General features: G+C 37.0%; 1 protein-coding gene and 1 pseudogene across 1 annotated transcript in view; one reads left to right on the top strand and one right to left on the bottom strand.

Annotated features, from left to right (window-relative positions):
* Positions 1-22,655, bottom strand: part of PTGFR (prostaglandin F receptor) — a 309,526-nt gene that overhangs the window by 212,627 nt on the left and 74,244 nt on the right. The gene's annotated exons all lie outside the window — the stretch shown is intronic.
* On the top strand, positions 7,648-9,315 carry LOC112848506 (BTB/POZ domain-containing protein 10-like; annotated as a pseudogene).

The following is a 22,655-nucleotide window of genomic DNA, read 5'->3' as shown; positions in this document are numbered from 1 at the left end:
CTATCACAGGGAGCTTACAACTTCAGGGAACCCAGAGTCCACAGGACCACACCAGCACTAGCCATGTTGGGACACAGGGGAAAAAAAAGGCTGTGGTTCCAAAGGACCCAAGAACTACGGGAGTATTCTCTCCCCATGCACCTTAAAAGCCTGGAGCAGGATCTGACTCACTGTGATTCAGTCAGTCAACAAAAGTCACCAAGCATACATAGTTTGCATAGAGGTCACCATACACAAGACCACTTCTTCCACTTAGGAGAAGTAGTCATTTTGCCTTATCCATAGAAACAAATACAGGAAGTCAAGCAAAATGGGGATGCAGAAGAATATGCTCCAAAAGAAAGAATAAGAAAAAAACCTCAGTAAATGAATTAAATGAAATAGGTAAGCAATATGACTGATAAAGAATTCAAAGTAATGATCATAAAGATACTCACTGGGCTGGAGAAAAGAATAGAAGAACCCAGTAAGATCTTCAATAAAGAGATAGAAAATGTTTAAAAGAACCAATCAGAAGTAAAGAATATAATAACTGAAATAAAAAGAAAAACACACACTAGAGGTAATCAATAGTACATTAGAGAATGCAGAACACATTGGCAATCTCTGGAAGACAGGGTAATGAAAAGAACACAAGCTGAGCAGCAAGAAGAGAAAAGAATTTAAAAAGTCCAAGAAATCTTTCACATTACAGGAGTCCCAGAAGAAGAAGAGAGAGATGAAGGTGTAGGAAGCTTATTTGAAAAAATAATAACTGAAAACCTCCATAACCTAAGGAGGGAAATAGTCCAAAAGCACAGTTCCAAAAACGATGAACCCAAGGAGGTCTACACCATGGCACATGATAATTAAAACGTCAAAGTTTAAAGATAAAGAGAGAATCCTAAAAGCAGCAAGACAGAAACAAAAAAAGTTACCTACAAGGGAAAAACCTACAACACTATCAGCTAATTTTCCAGCAGAAACTTTGCAAGCCAGGAGGGAGTGGCATGATACATTCAAAGTGCTGAAAGTAAAAAACCTACAACCAAGAATACTCTACCGAGAAAGGTTATCATTCAGATTTGAAGGAGAGATAAAGAGTTTCCCAAACAAAAGATAAAGGAGTTTATCACTACTAAATCAGGCTTACAGAAATGTTAAAGGGACTTAAGTGGAATAGAAATAGCCATAATAAGACATAAGAAAAATATGAATAAAAGATGTAAAATATGACAACATATACATAAAATGTGGAGAAGGGAGTAAAAAAGGAAGAAAAGAAGAAAAAGGAAAAGAAAAAAGTATTTTTCTGGGTTTTTTTTTGGTTGTTTGGGTTTTGTTTTGTTTTTGTTTTTGCTTTTGTTTTTGTTTTTGTTTTTTTTAGAATGTGTTTGAACTTAAATGACCATCAAATTAATATGGACTGCTATTTACATAGGACGTTATATATGAACATCATGGTAACCACATACCCAAAACCTATGATAGATACACGAAACATAAAGAGAAAGAAAACTGAACAAAACACTATAGCTACTCATCAGTCACAAAGAAGAGAGTAAGTGAAGAAAAAAGGAACAAAGAGGAACTACAAAAAACAAACTTTAAAAATGGCAATAAGCACATATCTATCAATGATTACTTTAAATGTAAATGGCCTAAATGCTCCAATCTAAAGACAATGGTGGAATGGATTGAAAGAAAGAAAGAAAGAAAGAAAGAAAGAAAGAAAGAAAGAAAGAAAGAAAGAATAAATACTCATATATATGTGGCCTACAAAAGACTCACTTCAGACCTAAAGATGCAAACATACTGAAACTGAAGGGATGGAAAAACATTCACGATGCAAATAGAGGTGGGAAAAAAAAGCCAGGATCGCAATAATTGTATGATATGAAATGACTTTAAAACAAAGACTGTAACAAGGGACAAAGAAGGGTACTACATAATGATAAAAGGATTAATCCAACAAGAGGCTATAACAATTGTAAATATCTATGCATTCAACACTGGAATACCTAAATGCATAAAGCAAACATTAACAAACATAAAGAGAGAAACTGATGATAATACAACAATGGCAGAAGACTTTAACACTCCACTTACGTCAATGGATAGATCATCCAGACAGAAAATCAATAAGGAAACAATGTCTTTGAATGACACATTGGACTAGATGGACTTAATAGAAGTATATAGAACATTCCATCCAAAAACAAATACACATTCTTTTCAAGTGTGCATGGAACATTCTGCCGAATAGATCACATATTAGGCCATAAAGCAAGCCTCAATAAATTTAAAAAGATTGAAAAGATGCCATGTATCTTTTCTGACTGCAATAGTAGTACTATATCACAAGAAAAAAAACACAAATACATGGAGACTAAGAAAAAACAAATGGGTCAATGAAGCGGTCAAAGAAGAAATAAAAAAATACATAGTGACAAATAAAAAAGGAAACACAATGGTCCAAAAATCTCTGGGACACAGGGAAAGCTGTTCAAAGAGGGAAGTATATAGCAATAAGGACTACCTCAAGAAACAGAAAAAGACTCAAACAATTTAACCTTATGGCTAAAGAAACTGGGAAAAGAAGAACAACGGCCAAGGTGAATAGAAGAAATGACATAATAAAGATCAGAACAGAAATAAAACACATAGAGACAAAAAACAATAGGAAAAGAAACAATAAAACCAAGAGCTGGTTATTTGAAAAGATTAAAAAAGTTGACAAACCCTTTACCAGACTAATCAAGAAAAAAAGAGAGGATCCAAATAAATAAAATCAGAAACAAGAGAGGACAAATGATATCACAGAAATACCAAAGATTGTAAGAGAATACCATGAAACTTACGTGACAACAAATTGGACAACCTAGAAGAACTGGATAAATTCTAGAAACATACTATCTTCCAAAACTAAACCAGGGGGGAGGAGAAAATATGAACAGACTGAATATAAATAATGAAATCGAGTCAGTAATCCAAAAATACCAAAAAACAAAAGTCCAGGATCAGATGGATTCACAAGTGAATACTACCAGACATTTAAAGAAAAGTTAAAACCTATTCTCCTTAAACTATTTCAAAAAATAGAAGAGGAAAGAAAGCTTCCAAATACATTCTTCAAGACCAGCATTATCTTGACAGCAACACCAGATGACACTGCAAGAAACGAAAACTACAGAACAATGTCCCTGATGAACATAGATGCAAAAATCCTCAAAAAAAATTAGCGAACTATATACAACAATACATTAAAAAGATCATTCATCATGATCAGGTGAGATTTATTCCTTTGATGCAGGGGTGGTTTAATATTTCAATTCAATCAACATCATACACCACATTAACAAAAAATAAAAAATCATATGATCATCTCAATACATGAAGAGAAAGGATTTGACAAGATTGAACACTAATTCATGATAAAAACTCTCAACAACATGGAGTTAGAGGGAACACACCTACCATAATAAAGGCCATATATGAAAAATCCACAGCTAATATAATCCTCAATGGTGAAAAACTAAGGGCTTTCTATCTAAGGTTAGGAGTAAGACAAGGATGTCCACTCTCACTACTTTTATTCAACATAGTACTAGAAGACCTAGCCACCTTAACCAGAAAAGAAAAAAGAAGGGGCATCTGGGTGGCTCAAACATCCAACTTTAGCTAAGTTCAGCTCTTGCAGTTCATGAATTTGGGCCCTGCATCAGGCTCTGTGCTGACAGGTGAGAGCCTGGAGTCTGCTTTGGATTCTGTGTCTTTCTCTCTCTCTGCCCCTTCCCAACTTGCTCTCTCTCTCTCTCAAAAATAAATAATAAAAACATTGTAAAAATTAAAAAAAAAAAGAAATAAGAAGCATCCATACTGGTAAAGAAGATAAACTGTCACTATTCCTAGACAACATGATGCTACACATAGAAAATCCTAAAGATTCCATCAAAAAACTACTAGAAGTAATAAACAAATTCAGGAAAGTGGCAGGATACAAAATTAATATCCTGAAATCAGCATGTTTCTATACTAACAATGAAGTCACAGAATGAAAATTTTAAAAACAACACCATTTGCAATTGCACCAAAAAGAATAAAATAAAACATCTAGGAATAAACTTAACCAATGAGGTGAAAGACCTGTACTCCAAAAACTATAAAACATTGATGAAAGAATTTAAAGATGACGCAAACAAATGGAAACATATTCCATGCTCACGGGTTGGAAGAATTAACACTGTCAAAATGTCCAGGTTACCCAAGGCAATCTACAGATTCAGTGCAATTTCTATCAAAATACCAACAGCATTTTTCACAAAACTAGAACAAATAATACTAAAATTTTTATGAAACCACAAAAGACCTCAAATAACCAGAGCAATCCTGAGAAAGAAGAAAAAAGCTTAAAGTATCTCAATCCCAGATTTCAAGATATACTACAAAGCTTTAGTAATTAAAAAGTATGCTACCGGCACAAAAATAGACACAGATCAATAGAATAGGATAGAGATCCCAGAAATAAACCCACATGTTAATGGTCAATTAATCTATGACAAAGGAGTCAGGAATATATAATGGGGAAAGACAGTCTTTTCAATAAATAGTGCTGGGAACATTGGACAGCTACATGCCAAAGAATGAAATTGGACTAATTTCTAACACCACACACAAAAATAAACTCAAAATGTATTAAAGACCTAAACATGAGACCTGAAATCATAAAAATCCTAGAAGAGAACAAAGGCAGCAATTTCTCTGACATCAGCCATAGCAACATTTTTCTAATTATGTCTCCTGAGGCAAGAAAAACAAAAACAAAAATAAACTATTGGGACTACATCAAAATAAAAAGCTTTTGTACAGTGAAGGAAACCATCAATAAACCAAAAAACAACCTACTAATTGGGAAAAGATTGTTGTGAATGATATATCTGATAAAGGGTTAATAACCAAAATATATAAAAAACTCATACACTTCAACACCAAAAGAACAATTCAATTTAAAAAAGACAGTCTCTTCAACAAATGGTGGTGGGAAAACAGGACAGCAACATGCAGAGGAATGGACCACTTTCTTATACCATACACATACAAAAAAAAAATCAAAATCGATGAAAGACCTAAATGTGAGACAGGAAACCAGTAAAATCATAAAAAGAACACAGGCAATAACCTCTCTGACACTGACCATAGCAACTTCTTACTAGACATGTCTCTGGAGGTAAGGGAAACAAAGGCAAAAATGAACTACTGGGATTTTACCAACATACAAAGCTTCTGCACAGTGAAGGAAACAATCAACAAAACTAAAAGGCAACTAATGGAATGGGAGAAGATATTTGCAAATGACCTATCTGATAAAGTGTTACTATCCAAAATCTATTAAGAACTTATAAAACTCAACACCAAAAAAACAAATAATCCAGTTAAGAAACGTGCAGAAGACATGAACAGATTCTTTTCTAAAGAAGACATATACGTGGCTAACAGACATATGAGAAAACACTCAATATCACTCTTCATCAGGGGAAAATCAAAACTGCAATGAGATACCACCTCACACCTGTCAGAATGGCTGAAATGAACAGCACAGGAAACAGATGTTGGCAAGGATGCAAAGAAAGAGAAACCCTCTTACACTGTTGGAGGGAATGCAAATTGGTGCAGCCACTCTGGAAAACAGTATGGAGGTTCCTCAAAAAGTTAAAAATAGAACCACCCTATGATCCAGCAATCACACTACTAGGTATTTACCCAAAAGATACAAAAATACTGATTTAAAGGGGCACACGCACTCTGATGTTTATAGCAGCATTATCAACAATAGCCAAATTATGAAAGAGTCCAAATGTCCATCAACTGATGAATGGATAAGGAAGATTTGGTATCTATATACAATGGAATATTACTCATCCATAAAAAAGAGTGAAATCTTGCCATTTGCAATGACATGGATGGAGCCAGAGTATATTATGCTAAGTGAAATAAGTCAGAGAAAGACAAATACCATACGATTTCATTCATATGTGGAATTTAAGAAACAAAACAGATGAACATAGGGGAAAGAAGAGAAAAAGGAGAGGGAGACTCTCCCTCAAATGGTAAGAGACTCTCAAACCATCAGAGACTATTAACTAAGAGAGAACAAACTAAGGGTTGCTGGAGGGGAGGTGTGCAGGGGATGGACTAAATTGGTGATGAGTATTAAGGAGGGCATTTGTTGTGATGAGCACTGGGTGTTATAGTAAGTGATGAATCAGTAAATTCTACTCCTAAAACCAATATTACACTATATGTTAATTAACTAGAATTTAAATATAAACTTGAAACAAAAAACAAAATCCAATTAAAAATGGGCAGAGGATCTGAATAAACATTTTCCCAGAGAAGACATACAGATGGACAACAGATACATGAGAAAAATCCTCAACATCACTCAGCATCAGGGAAATGCAAATCAAAACTACAATGAGCTATCACCTCATGCCTATCAAAATGGCTGAAATCAAAAACACAAGAAACAACAAGTGTTGGTGAGGAGGTGAAGAAAAAGTAACCCTCATGCCTTATTGTTGGGAATGCATTCTGCTGCAGCCACTATGGAAAATAATGTAGAGATTCCTCAAAAAATCAAAAACAGAATTACCATATGATCCAGTAATCCCACTACTATTTACCCAAGGAATACAAAAACACTAATTCAAAAGATATGTACCCTTATGTTTATTACAGCATTATTTATAATAGACATATTATGGAAGCAGCCCAAGTGTCCATCGATAAACAAATGGATACAGAAGATGTGGTACACACACACACACACACACACACACACACACACACACACACACAAATGGAATATTACTCAGGCATAAAAAAGAATAAAATATTGCCATTGCAACAACATGAATGGATTTAGAGAGTATAATGCTAAGCAAAATAAGTGAGTAAGAGAAAGACCAATACCATATACGATCTTACTTACATGTGGAATTTAAGAAACAAAACAAATGGGGGCACCTGGATGACTCAGTCAGTTAAGCCTCTGACTTCGGCTCAGGTCATGATCTCCCAGTTCGTGAGTTCAAGCTCCGCATCAGGCTCTATGCTGACAACTCAGAGCCTGGAGCCTGTTTCCGATTCTGTGTCTCCCTCTCTCTCTGCCCCTCCCCCGTTCATGCTCTGTCTCTCTCTGTCCCAAAAATAAATAAACGTTGAAAAAAAAAAAAACTAAAAAAAAAAGGAACAAAGGAAAAAAGAGCAAACCAAATAACTAACAGACTCTTAACTATAGAGAACTGATAGTTACCAGAGGAGCCGTCAGGGGGTGCAAGGATGGGTGAAATAAGTGAAAGGAATTAAGAGTATACTTATCATGATGAGCACTGAGTAACATACAGAATTGTTGAATCACTGCATTGTACACCAGAAACTAATATAACATTGTATGTTAACTATACTTGTATTAAAATAAATTAATTGAGGCAGACACCTGAGTGGCCATTGCCACAGACACCTCCAGAGGGATCCAATTGAGGAGGAAGCAGAGGTTCCACTGGCTCCCGCCTTCACCTAGGTCCTCCCTGGACATTCAAGAGGGACTGCAGGTTACGGGTACTACATATGCTTTCAGAGCAGTACTGTGAGGAAGCTTAAAGTGGGATGGCAGGAGAGCCTCATCCTTATGACCCGTGACTCCAGTGATCCAGAGAATTGGGATCAGAAATTGCATAGCAGATCTCGTAAACTGTATAAACATTCAAGTACTCCCGCACATGTTGCTAAAGGAGTTGTTGACCACACCAAAATGAGTCTACATGGTGCTAGTGGGGAACATGAACGATCAAGAGATAGATGAAGGTCAAGTGACAGATCACAGGATTCATCTCATGAAAGAACGGAATCTCAACTCACTCCTTGTATTAGAAATGTTACTTCTGTGGGGTCCTGGATGGCTCAGTCGGTTGAGCATCCAACTTCGGCTCAGGTCGTGATCTCATGGTCTGTGAGTTCGAGCCCCACGTCTGGCTCTGTGCTGACAGCTCAGAGCCTGGAGCCTGCTTCAGATTCTGTGTCTCCTTCTCTCTCTGCCCCTGCCCCGCTCATGCTCTATCTCTCTCTCCCTCTGTCAAAAATAAATAAACATTAAAAAAAATTTTTTTAAAGAAATGTTACTTCTCCAACACAATAGCACCATGTAAACGAGAAAAAGACCATAGTTCCTCTCATCCAAGCAGTCCTCGTCTTCAGAAGGCATCTCCAAATGATTCTAGTAGCAGTGCTGGGAACAGCAGCAGAAACAGTAGTCAGTCAAGTTCAGATGGTACCTGTAAGACATCTGGGGAGATGGTGTTTATATATGAAAATGCAAAAGAAGGAGCTCGGAATGTAAGAACGTCGGAACAAGTAACACTGATAGTGGATAACACTAGATTTGTTGTAAGACCATCCATTTTTACTTCACAGCCAAATACAATGTTGGGCAGGATGTTTGGATCTGGCAGAGAACCTAATTTTACACGTCCCAATGAGAAGGGAGACTATGAAGTGGCAGAGGAAATTGGCTCCACTGTGTTTCAAGCTATTCTGGATTACTACAAAAAAGGAATAATCCATTGTCCTGATGGCATATCTGTTCCTGAACTGAGAGAAGCATGCAACTATCTTTGTATTTCTTTTGAATATAGCACTATTAAATGTAGAGATCTCAGTGCCCTAATGCATGAGTTATCAAATGATGGTGCTCATATACAGTTTGAATTTTATCTGGGAGAAATGATCCTGCCTCTCATGGTAGCTAGTGCCCAGAGTGGGGAAAGAGAATGCCACATAGTAGTGCTTACCAATGATGATGTGGTTGATTGGAATGAAGAGTATCCACCACAGATGGGAGAAGAGTATTCACAAATTATTGATAGCAAAAAATTATATAGATTTTTCAAGTACATTGAAAACAGAGATGTGGCCAAATCAGTTTTGAAGGAGAGTGGTCTTAAGAAGATTAGATTGGGAATAGAAGATTATCCTACCTACAAAGAAAAAGTAAAGAAAAGGCCTGGCGTCCCCCCAGAAGTGATTTACAACTATGTCCAAAGACCCTCTATTTGAATGTCTTGGGAAAAGGAAGAAGGAAGGAGTCAGCATGTAGACTTTCAGTGTGTAAAAAGTAAATCTATCACCAACCTTGCAGCAGCTGCCACAGACATTCCCCAGGACCAGCTGGTAGTCATGCACCCGACTCCACAAGTGGATGAGCCGGATATTCTCATGATGCACCCCCCTTCTGGCAACAATGACCTCAGTCCTGATGCACAGAATCCAATGCTGTGATGCTGATGTTCTTGAAACCATCACATGCTACCCTTCGCGGTGACGTTGCACTCTCATTCTGCACTACAAGGCCATGCTCTTCATCGTGAGATGCACATAACAATGTTTAGGATATTGCACTGGAGGCTTTGTTAAAGACCAAAGGTAGCTGAATGGTTTTTTAAATGAGTACAACTCTAGCATCCTGAGGTTCCAGTTATATAAATGTATTTGCTTACCAGTAGGTTTGTGAAATTGGTTCTTTGTATGGGGGACTGTCCTTTTTCATACATATAGATATTTTCAGAAGTGGGGAAAATTGGCAGGTGGGGTCTTTTCAGCTTAGATTGACACTTTTCACACCCCATGTAAAATGTAGAATATTACATAGTTGCATTTTATAAATGGTGGTTAAATGGAACTGTTCAAGCCATTTTTATAGTTGTGATGCACAATATAACTGAAATAAGGGCTTCTATCAAAGTATTCCTTCAGTAAAATGTATATAGTTTGCTGCCCATGATGAGCAAAAAAAATGAGTATTTATCATTGGGCTTATTTGAATGGCTAGGATGAGATTCAATGCCTATATCTTCTTTCTCCCCACTGCTGTTCTCGCCCTTTTACAGTGAGTCACATGCAGGAAGTGTGAACATGCCTTACCCTTAATCTGTTCAGATATTTACTTACTAATTTTTAAAAATTTTTTTCAATGTTTATTTATTTTTGAGAGACAGAGACAGAGCATGAGTGGGGGAGGGGCAGAGATAGAGAGGGAGACACAGAATCTGAAACAGGCTCCGGGCTCTGAGCTGTTGGCACAGGGCCCAACAGGGGGCTCAAACCCACGAACCGTGAGATCATGACCTGAGCCAAAGTCAGACGCTTAACTGACTGAGCCACTCAGGCACACCACTAATTTTTTATTCTTAAGAGTTATGGGATAGGAAAATGAAGTGTTTGCTCTTCATTTACTAAATGATTGTAAACTCGAGTTTTTCATCAAAATAAAATTCCATTGTTCTAAAATAAATAAATAAAAATAAATAAATAAATAAATAAATAAATAAATAAATAAAATTAATTGAAATTTTATTTTAAAAAATTTTTTAAACAATTAAAAATAAAAATACCAGATAATCCAATAATTTCACTATTGGGTATTCACCCAGGAAAAGCTAAAACACTAACTCAAAAAGATGTATGCACTCCTTTGTTTGCTGAAGCATTATTCACAATAGCTAAGACATGGTAGCAACCGAAGTATCCATCAGCAGACACATGGATGAGGAAAATGTGGCATATATATACAATGGAATATTATACATCCATAAAAAAAGATGAGATCATGCTATTTGAGACAACATAGATGGACCCAGAGAGTATTATGCTAAGTGAAATAAATCCACTGAAAAAGATAAATACTATATGATTTCACTCATAAATGGAATTTTAAAGAATAATAAAAAGCAAAATTAGAACTATAAATACAGAGAACAAATTGATGCTTGCCAGAGGGACAGGGGCTTGGGGGTTGGGAAAAATGGGTGAAGGGGAAAGGGAGATATAGGCCTCGAGTTATGGAATAAGTCACAGGGAAAAAAAGCAGAGCATAAGGAATGCAGTCAATAATATTATAATAGCAATGAAATGGGACAGATGGTATCTATACTCGTGGTGAACATAGTATAATATATAAACTTGTCAAAAAAACTAAGCTGTACACCTGAAATTAATGTAACATTGTATGCCAACTATACTCAATTTTTTTTAAAAACACAATTTTATGGATTTCATGCTATTTCATTGTATGGAATAAACCACAATTTAAAAACTTAAAAAAGAAAAGGAAAAGAATTGCAATGGGTTGAAACTCATAAAATATGTTTAAATTTTTTAGAAACTATTAAATATTTATTAAATATTTTTATAAATTCAAAAAATGATAAAGAACAAATTTATTATCTTAAATAATGGCGTAAAAAGGGGGAAAGGGAAGGGGTGCCTGGGTGACTCAGTCAAATAAGCATCCACCTCTCAATTTTGGCACAGGTCATGATCTCATAATTCATAGGTTTGAGCCCTGAGTCAGGCTCTGTGCTGACAGTGCAGAACCTGCTTGGGACTGACTCTCTCTCTCTCTCAAAATAAATAAATGAACTATAAAATAATAAAATAAAAAGAAATAAAAAGGGGAAAGGCACTCTAGTCTTGATAAGGGATCAAGATTTATTCTGCTTTTCTTACACAAATTGAAACAATGGCAACAAATAGTTGAAAAGACAAGGCATTGCTTTATAAAAGTATTTCATTTATGAGATAAAAAGAAATTATAAAATTAGAATATCTCCACTGAATTAATAAGTTAAGGCTTTGAGCATTAAAAGCTACTGACATCAAAGAAAATCAAAACTTGATGAAAATCAAGCTGATAAAATTGGGATATACCTCCCAATGAAAGAAAACAGCAAAACAAACAATCCAATTAAAAAATGGGCAGAAGATCTGAATAGACATTTCTCAAAAAAAGACATACAGATGGCCAGGAGGTACATGAAAATATGTTCAACATCATGATGATCAGGGAAGTGCAAATCAAACCCACAAAGTTATATCATCTCATACTTGTCAGAAATAGTTATTTTCAAAATGACAAGAAGTAAGTGTTGGCAAGGATAGCGACAAAAGGGAACCCTCAAGCATTATTAGTTGAAATGTAAATTGGTGCAGCCACTAAGAAAACAGTATGGAGGTTATCAGAAATTTTAAAATAGAATTACAAGGGGTGCCTGGGGCTCAGTCAGTTGAACATCCAACTTGATTTCAGCTCAGGTCATGACCTCACCATTTGTGAGACCGAGCCCCAAGTCAGGCTCTGCACTTTCAGCATGAAGCCTGTTTGGGATTCTCTCTCTCCCTCTCTCTCTGCCCCTGCCAGCTTGCACGTGCTCTCTCTCTCTCTCTCTTTCAAAATAAATAAACTTTTTAAAAACTTAAAAAATAAAAAAGTTACTAAGAGAGGAAATCTTATAAGTTCTCATCACAAAAAAATTCTGTAATTATGTATAGTGACAGATGTTAATTAGACTTATTGTGGTGATCATTTTGCAATATATGCAAATATTGAATCATTATGCTGTGTACCTGAAACTTATATAATGCTGTATGTCAATTATACCTCTACAAAAAAGAGAAAATAAGAATAAAGAAAACATCAGCATCTATAGTCTTGTCAAAGGGTTAGAACCTCAGTCTGATCATTTCTCTGGATCCAGCTGCTTATTTGCAGAAAATAGAGGAAACAAAGGAACAAGTTGAACTGCACCATGAGTCTTCAATAAGTAAACTCCAGATGGGGAAACTCTAGAGGTCAAGCAAAACAGACCAAGTTCTTCAAAAGAAAACTTACAAGGGAAAAATAGGAATAAAAGAAGAATTTGTAGGTTAAAGGAGACTAAAAAAACACATCAATTTTTCTTTTATTTGACAATACTAAACTACTAAATCTAGGGATGCACCTTGGCTCATGGTTGTATGAACCATGAAGAACTTCAAGGAAATGATTACTGTAAAAGTCAGTGGTGACTTTGGAAGAAAGAAGGGAACTGTGATTGAGATGTAGCACAGAGACAGGCTCCTGAGAAGCCTAAATTCAATTTCTTGACCTGAGTGGCGGTTATTAGAGTCTTCACTCATTAATCTACATATTTATTTCACGTGATCCTCTGCATCAGCATTTTTTAGCCATTTCTTACAGTAGACAAGAGAGCACAAGTACTACAGCACATGCTTTAGGATTAGTCTTGGATTTATACAGCCCACATTCTATCCAGTCCTCGTTTTCTGAACACAAGCACCAAATGAAGTCATTCATCAAATTAGGCAATTAGGAAATATTTATTGAGACCTAGTTCAATAAACTGTTCAGACACTCTTCTAAACTTCTAAGCTGACATTAAAATGAAGAGTCTTGACATTTCTAAATAATGAGTTTTTGCTTTATCAGTCTAGTAACTATTCACTGTGTATCTCCTAGGTGTCAGGCATTGTGCTGAACATACAGAGGAGGAACAAGACAGACATGTTCCCCAACTTCAAGAAATCCATATAATCTCCATTCATGAACTGAATGGTATGTTGTAACAGGTTCACTGTACACATGCTTTCATTTCCATCCCTCAGAATCCCCATTTTATGCTTGAAGAAATTAACTTAAAGTTTAAGATAGATTAAGTGACATGTCAATTTAGGAAGAAATAAAGCCAGGTTTCAAATTAGGTCAGTATAAATCCATAATTAGCATTCTTAAGTGTTTCCCAAAGCTTCTCAAAGTGAGATTCTAATTTTCACAAGAGTATCTGATGATTTGCCAGGGTTATAAAAATAAAAAAAATCACAGGATAAATATGGAGCATTTTCCTGGAATGATGATTATACTAAAATTGTAAAGAATTTAAAACATATTTGATACTAGCATGGATATATTTTAGTGTATTACACAAAATTCAAATACATTTTAAGATATAATATTACAACAAAGTCATTTCACTCTAGAAAGGTGAGAGATCAAGACTTTCTTACTCAGGGCAAGTCATTTGTGCTTGTTCCTATAATTCCCTGCCCTATTTTCCTTACCTGGATAACTCTACTCCTCTTCAGGACTCAAATCGAATCATCACTTCTTCTAGGAACCTTTCTTCCTCACCTGTCCCAACCCCTCAAATCACAGACTGGATTGGAGGCCCATCCCTCCCCTCCCAATTGTGTACTAGTAGTACTAGCTAGTGGTGTGCACTATCTACATCTTGAAATTGTCTTTTGGTTTTTGTTTGTTTGTTTGTTTGTTTGTTTGTTTTGTTTTTTTATTATTTTTTTTAATATATGAAATTTATTGTCAAATTGGTTTCCATACAACACCCAGTGCTCATCCCAAAAGATGCCCTTTTCAATACCTATCACCCACCCTCCCCTCACTCCCACCCCCCATCAACCCTCAGTTTGTTCTCAGTTTTTAAGAGTCTCTTATGCTTTGGCTCTCTCCCACTCTAACCTCTTTTTTGTTTTTTCCTTCCCCTCCCCCATGGGTTTCTGTTAAGTTTCTCAGGACCCACAGAAGAGTGAAAACATATGATATCTGTCTTTCTCTGTTGAAATTGTCTTTTGACAGTCTACCTAACCATCTTGACCATGAACTACAAAAGAGCAAAGTCCACGTCTTACTCGTGGTCTTAACAGCTCGTGAGGTTTTTGATGAGTCAATCATCCACATTTATTTTAGTGGCTATTGTTCTAAGAAAATGAATAAGATAGGGGCACCTAGGTGGGTCAGTCAGTTAAGGGTCCGACTTCAGCTCAGGTCATGATCTCCCGGTCTGTGAGTTCAAGCCCCATGTCAGGCTCTGTGTTGATGGCTCAGAGCCTGGAGCCTGCTTCAGATTCTGTTCCCCTCTCTCTGCCCCTCCCCCACTCATGCCTCTGTCTCTCACTCTCTCTCTCAAAAGTAAAATAAACATTAAAAAAATTTTTTTAGAAAAAAGAGTAAGATATCCAAACTAGCACTTTTTTTCACTGTTCTAAATAATCAAATACCTAAATAGATGTAACATTAAAAGAATGTACTCAACGTAAGGCAGATCTTTTTTTTAATGTTTATTTATTTTGAGAGAGAGAGAGAGAGAGAGAATCCCAAGCAGGCTCCACACTGTCAGCACAGAGCCCAATGCAGGGTGCATTCATGACCTGAGCTGGAATCAGGAGTCAGACACTTAACTGACTGACCCACCCAGGTGCCCCATCAAAGTAAGGCAGATCTTTAAATGATATCTGGTGGCTTGAAAGTTGTGGAGCTGCATTGACCAAAATAAACTAGGAGATTGTTGATAGTGAGTTCAGATTCCATTCTTCATTCTTTAGAGTTAAGTTGTGAGGTCTTGGATAAATCCAATGTACATGTGGCCCAAAAGTTTTCAGAAGTAGTAATACAAAATGAAAGCATGAACAATACAAAAGCAGTGTAAGTAGCAAACCCATTTTGGAAGAAAGTAGCTAGAGGCCTTTACCTGATTCTAGCTGCAGACTCCCTCCAGGTACATAGCTACATTTTCTCAAGCTTGTGCCAAAGACCAGTGGTGGGTGGAGTAGAAAAATGAGTAACCACTAGGGGGACAGCCAACCAAAGAAAATTCCTTGCCAGGAGTGAGTAAATCATCTACTGGGAAGTGATGCAGAAGGGTTCAAGAGCCAAAATACTTTAATTGAGCTAGGACTCAAACTGGAACAGCCAAGCAGACAGAAAGCCAGGGAAAAAGAGTATGGGTCAAAACTGCACAGAGAGGAGATCAAGATACAAAGAAGATAAGGCCAATATAGAAACTGAACTTAACACAGCCCAACAGAACTTTGCCAAATAGCAAGCAAGGATGCCTCGTACCTTTAAAATCTAAAAAGTGTTGTAGTAATGCATAATGCAGCTTTTGCTTGAACACTAAAAGTAGCCCTAAATTTTTAACAAGCATGGCTAATGGAAAGAATTCTTATTTTTCTCTTTTAAGAGGCAAAAAAAAAAGAAAGGCAAAAGTGCTGTAGTGATAGATGAAAATACAACCTTGAAGATCAATTTATGTTATATCATGTAGAATTGCCATCTGTTCCATGTCATTCTATAAATCAAGGGAGAAAAAAATCCACTGTTTAATATTAAATAAGCAATTCAAAAGGCAATAAAACTCAAAGTAGTCATTTCTCTTGGAGAAAGTAAGGTTGGTTAGTTGGTTGGTTTGAATTCCCTAGTGTCATCACTGTGTCTCACACATAGTACACATTTGACAAATAAATGAGGAATGATTTTCTGCATCTGGCCAATAGAGCATTCCCTTGTCCTAATTCCTCAGTGAAATAATCTCTTTCTAATATGAAATTTATTCAAAACTATAAGTGACTTTTTCACTCTGAAATTTCCATATAAAAATAGCCAGGGCAGGAAAATTGGATTCCATGAAATTTGTTTCTAAAATGACTCAGTAGAAAAAGAAATGTTTCCTTAGGATAACAGTCTCTAGGCTTCAATCCTTCATAATGTTTCATTCAGTTTTGGAACATATATGTGCAATGTGTGCATCTTGGACAGAGTGCTCCTTCAGAGCCTTCACCATATCGCTACTTACTTCAACAAGAGCAGGAATTACTTGTAAAAATAATAGCCACAAGGGGACTACAGTATTTAGAAAGCTGCTGGTTTGTAATTTACAGTTCATGTCAGTTCTTTCATAGCCAGTGAACACATAAAATGGAAATGATTTCACATTTCACTGATTGGGTTGTTTGTTTTTAATAGATTATAATAACACAGGAGGATAATATATGGATAAAACTAACAGGTATATAAGGGGTCTGCATTTGTTCATCAACACATTTTACAATCAATGTAGATCTTGCACGAAAACTACTCTGCAGTGAAAGCTAATTATTGTTTAGAATATTTCTTTCAAGAAGCCAAGGACTGTCAGAACTTATTCTTTCAAAACAGCTTTTCTGCAGATCTTCCTGAAAACTCATTCTTTAAGAAACAAAACAAATTCACTCAACATAATGAGAAGAAAAATGTTCCACTGTGTGAGGTTTAGACCTTGAAATAGGTAGAAAACAAGTTATTTTCATGGTAGGCCTTTGTTTATGTGTTTAAGAAACAACAAATCCTAAGACTATTTGTGGAGAAACCATTACTCTTGGCCATCAATCAGAAATCAACTGCCGGGAACTTTCACTTCCAGCCAAGATGAAGTAACAGGAACTGGTTTACCCTTTCACCTTAAACAATTAGAAGACCAAACAAAATATATGGAAAAAAATAGTTTTCAGACATTTGACAAGAGGCAGCATGAGATTTGATCTCTTGGAAAATAGAAACAGATGAGATGAGTCCTACTTATTGCATAGAAGGATTTCCAAGCAGAAGCACAGACCATGGGTGACCCAAACAGAGATCAGCGAAATTACTCGGTGGACAACACAGAGATCAGAGCACAGGGAGGCCAAGGAAGCAAAAAGACATGGAAAAGAATGCCAAAGAAGAGAAAGCTTCACAGAGAGAGTGCGGAGGGGTCCCCTCCAATCTTGATAGATACAGTATGACTATCTCCACATGCATAAGAAGAAACAGCTCCAGGCCAGGCAAAGAACCAATAGAACCAAACAATTACCTGAACTTGCACAGGGCCAGAAAATATTTTGTGTCCCCTCCAACCAGAATGGAAAGATGTCTTAATATTCAAGATATTGGGTAGTCTTCAGGAGAGTTATCACCTTAGTAGTGAGACTAAATTAGCCCTAGACTAAATACTTCTCTGGATCTGCCCTAAGAAAGCTTAAAAGCAAGTTTCAAAAGGGTCAAACTGAATGAAGTAACTTAACTACATACCAGTACAGTCTGAAACACCACTGAAAGGAATTTGACCAAATCTACTAACACCTGATAATATAAAATTCCCAAAGTCTGGTACCCTATAAAAAAATACCAGTCATATATGACCCACAATCAGAAGAAAAATCAAACAACAGAAACAGATCTAGAAATTATAAAGATGTTGAAATTAGCAGAAAAGGACATTAAAATAATTATAACTATGATCCTTATGTTCAAGAGGGAGAAGAAAATATAAACAAGAAGAGGATAAATATGTGAGATTTTTTTTTTAAAGACCAATGAGACTTCTACAGATGAAAAACACAACATATGAAAAAAAGGGGGGGGGGGTGGCTGGGTGGCTCGGCCAGTTATGTGTCATGACTTCAGCTCAGGTCATGATCTCATGGTTTGTGAGTTCGAGCCCCATGCCAGGCTCTGTGCTGACAGCTCAGAGCCTGGAGCCTACTTTGGATTCTGTATCTGCCTTATCTCTGCTGCTCTCCCATTCACACTTTGTCCATCTGCCTCTCTGTCTCTCAAAAATAAACATTACATCTAAAAAAATACACATATGGGGCGCCTGGGTGGCGCAGTCGGTTAAGCGTCCGACTTCAGCCAGGTCACGATCTCGCGGTCCGTGAGTTCGAGCCCCGCGTCAGGCTCTGGGCTGATGGCTCGGAGCCTGGAGCCTGTTTCCGATTCTGTGTCTCCCTCTCTCTCTGCCCCTCCCCCGTTCATGCTCTGTCTCTCTCTGTCCCAAAAATAAATAAAAACGTTGAAAAAAAAATTTAAAAAAATACACATATGAAAATATATATCAACATGTTTAAGGAAATTTGTTGTGGGGCAAATACACAAAAATGCAACCACCACACATTACCTAGTGGGGTTGTTATTTAGGTAGCTGCTTTGGGGCTCTCTAATCAAACAATGTAATGGTCTTCTGAGTAATAGGACCATTTCCCAAACTTTCTTCATATTCATATTTCTTTCATATTCTCAGGATTCAGGAAGCCTCTTTCATCTTAAGATTATTATCTTAACATATAATTCTTAATATCTAATTATATTTAGGGCACCTGTTTGGCTCAGTTGGTTAAGCATCCAACTCTTGATTTCAGCTCAGGTCATGATCTCACAGTAAGTAAGATCAAGCCCCATGTCAGGCTCTGCACTGACAGCATGGAGGCTGCTTGGTATTCTCTCTCTCTCTCTCTCTCTCTCTCTCTCTCTCTCTGCCCCTCCTCCATTCACTCTCACACTCTCTTTATCTAAAAATAAACTTTTTTTAAAAAAAGGACACTTAGTCATGTTTGCCAGCTTATAGAATCACCTTCCATAGTCCTGTAGGCTTTAGGAGCAAGCCTAGAGGAATGAGACAGGAGAAACAAATAGAATATTTTCCCATGTACAATGAGGTCAGCAATGACTTTGTATCTACCAGGATTCTTTCCAGTCCTTATCTCACTTAGGCTCTCTTTGGAATATACTACTGTTGGCTATCTGTTCCTTAAAACTCTCTCCATCTGGGGTTTTTCACCCCCATTTCTCCTGTTATGTCCTCCTTTTTTCTAACCACTCCCTTTCAGTCTGCCTTAATGATGCCCAGGGAAATGATTTAAACTAAGAAAGCTTAAGCTTCAAGGCCCCTAACAATGTGTTTCCAGAGTCAGGCATTTTTATAAAATGTATAAAAATTTATGAAAGATATATTCCCTGCATCTTGGAATCCAGGAAACATTGAATTGGCAATATATTTAGTGGAGTATCTTTATGTGGTTCACAACCACTTTCATGTGTCATAAGTTATTGCTCATCATTACAGAGCAGGAACACTCCTACTGACCACTGTGCCTGCAACATGACACCAAAGTGCAAGACCAGAAGTCACACTGTAATGTGAACATGTCCTATAACTCCCAACCCCAAAGGAATGTGAGGATGGAGGAAAAATAAGGTTTGAAACATACAGAGTCAGAAGCAGTTTTGTGGAAAATACTTCTAATCATCAGTCAAGTAAAATTATAAATGGAGGATTCATTTCTCAGCAACACCTAATCTAGAGGGAAGTTCTCTCCCTTCAAAACTCTATTTCATGGGGGCTCTTGGGAGGCTCAGTAAGCTAAGTGTCCAACTCAATTTCAGCTCAGGTCATGATCTCATGGTTTGTGAGACTGAGTCCAGCACTGGGCCCCATATTAGACATGTTGCCTGCTTAGGATTCTCTCTCTCAAAATAAACTAAAAAAAAAACTCTATTTTATGGATAAAGAAGATGTAAGATATATATAGAGAGATAGTCACACACACACACACACACACACACACACACACACACACACACACAGAGAGAGTGGAATATTACTCAGCCATAAAAAGGGAAGCTAGAAAGTATAATGCTAAGGGAAATAAGCCAGTCAGAGAAAGACAAATACCATATGACTTCACTCACATGTGGAATTTAAGAAACAAACAAATGAGCAAAGGGAAAAAAAACAGAGAGGCAAACCAGTAAAACAAACTCTTAACTATAGTGAACAAACTGATGGTTACTGAAGAGAAGGTGGGTGGGGAGATGGGCTAAATAGGGAATGGCAATTAAGGAGTGCACTTGCTGTGATGAGCACTGAATGTTGTATGGAAGTGTTGAATCACTATATTGTACACCTGAAACTAGTATTACACTGTATGTTAACTAACTGGAATTTAAATAAAAACTTTTTTAAAAACTCTATTTAATCAGGGCACCTGGGTGGCTCAGTCAGTTGAGTGTCCAACTTTTGATTGCAGCTCAGGCCATGATCCCAGGGTCATGCTCAGCATGGAGCCTGCTTGAGATTCTCTTTCCCTTTGCCCCTCTCCCCCACTCAAGCTCTCTCTCTAAATAATAATAATAATAATAATAATAATAATAATAATAATAATATAGCATATATAATTTATCTATATACCCAAAAGAAAATGTATTAGAATTCCTGTCTGTGGGGAATAAATCATAAATCCATTGGTTCCAAACAGCAAATATGTCTATTTCTGATGCCTTGTGTTTTATACACCCCAAAATATAAGTTCACATTCTAGCATAATAGACACATCTTGTCCTAAGTATGATGGTTCAAGCCTTGCAATAAAGGTTGCAACATGGCTAGCACAGCTGGTATGGTCAGTGAGGCCAGGGTCAGGGATGTGGTGAGTTAGGGCTAGCTTGATGGAAGCATGTCTAGAACCAGCGATCCAGACAAAATGATCATCAAGTTCAGAGCAGTCTGTGTAATTAATGAGGTCCACGCAGTCACAGAGGTTTATGGGGCAAGGTCTATGGATGAGGCCAATATAGTTGCTCTGTTTATATAGGGCTGGGATTGAAGATTTGACCAGTACAGCTGACACACTTAGTGGGTTAGGACCAAGAATTAAATGTACCCAGCAAGCCAAGGATCTGGCAAGAGCAAAAGAAAGCCTACCCCTATAATCATTTTTTTTCTTGAAATATTAAAATGTTAATCACAATATTTTTCATCAAGTGCTGTAATGTGAGAAAAAAAATTTTTTTTCAGTTTGTTCTCTATACTTAAGAGTTCCTTATGGTTTGCCTCTCTCTTTTTGTTTCTTCCTTCCCATATGTTCATCTGTTCTGTTTCTTAAATTCCACATGAGTGAAATCATATGGTATTTGTCTTTCTCTGACTTATTTCACTTAGCATTATATACTCTAGCTCCATCCATATTGTCGCAAACGGCATATATGTGTGTGTGTATATATATATATACATATACACACACACATACATATACATATATATACACATATATATGGGAATATTACACATATATCATATGTATACATATGTGTACATATATGCATACATATATACATATACATACATATACATTATACATATATGCATATATATGAATGGATGAAGAAGATGTGTGTCTGTGTGTATATACATATGTATACACACACACACACACACACACACACACACACACACCCCACATCTTCTTCTTCCATTCATTAGTCAATGGACATTTGGGTTATTTCCATAGTTTGGCTATTATTGATAATGCTGCTATAAACATTGGGGTACATGTATCCATTCAAATCTGTACTTTTCTATCCTTTGGGTAAATATCTAGTAATGCAATTGCTGGATTATAGGGTAGTTCTATTTTTAACTCTTTGAGAAACCTCCATACTGTTTTCCAGAGTAACTACACTAGTTTGCATTCCCATCAACAGTGCAAAAGGGTTCTCCTTTCTCTGCATTCTCACCAACACTTGTTGTTTCTTGTATTGTTAATTCCAGCCATTCTGACAGGTGTGAGGTGGTATCTCATTATGGTTTTGATTTGTATTTCCCTGATGAACATGGATGCAAAAACTTTCAAAAAGATACTAGCAATTTGAATCCAATAGTACATTAAAAGAACTATTCACCACAATCAACTGGGATTTATTCCTGGGCTTCAGGTGTGGCACAATATTCACAAATTAATCAATAAGATATACTACACTAATAAAAGAAATGATAAGAACCATATGATCCTCTCAATAAATGCAGAAAAAGGATTTGACAAAAATACAACACTCATTCTTCAACGTTTATTTATTTTTGGGACAGAGAGAGACAGAGCATGAACGGGGGAGGGGCAGAGAGAGAGGGAGACACAGAATCGGAAACAGGCTCCAGGCTCCGAGCCATCAGCCCAGAGCCGGACGCGGGGCTCGAACTCACGGACCGCGAGATCGTGACCTGGCTGAAGTCGGACGCTTAACCGACTGCGCCACCCAGGCGCCCCCACTCATTCTTGATAAAAAGCCTCAACAGGGGCGCCTGGGTGGCGCAGTCGGTTAAGCGTCCGACTTCAGCCAGGTCACGATCTCGCGGTCCGTGAGTTCGAGCCCCGCGTCCGGCTCTGGGCTGATGGCTCGGAGCCTGGAGCCTGTTTCCGAT

The sequence above is a fragment of the Puma concolor genome, chromosome C1 (genome assembly GCF_028749965.1).
Source record: "Puma concolor isolate L17-30 chromosome C1, mPumCon1.1.hap2, whole genome shotgun sequence".
Taxonomy (NCBI): Eukaryota; Metazoa; Chordata; class Mammalia; order Carnivora; family Felidae; genus Puma; species Puma concolor.
The sequence above is the reverse complement of the archived record's forward strand: the minus strand, read 5'-3'. Positions and strand labels throughout refer to the sequence as shown.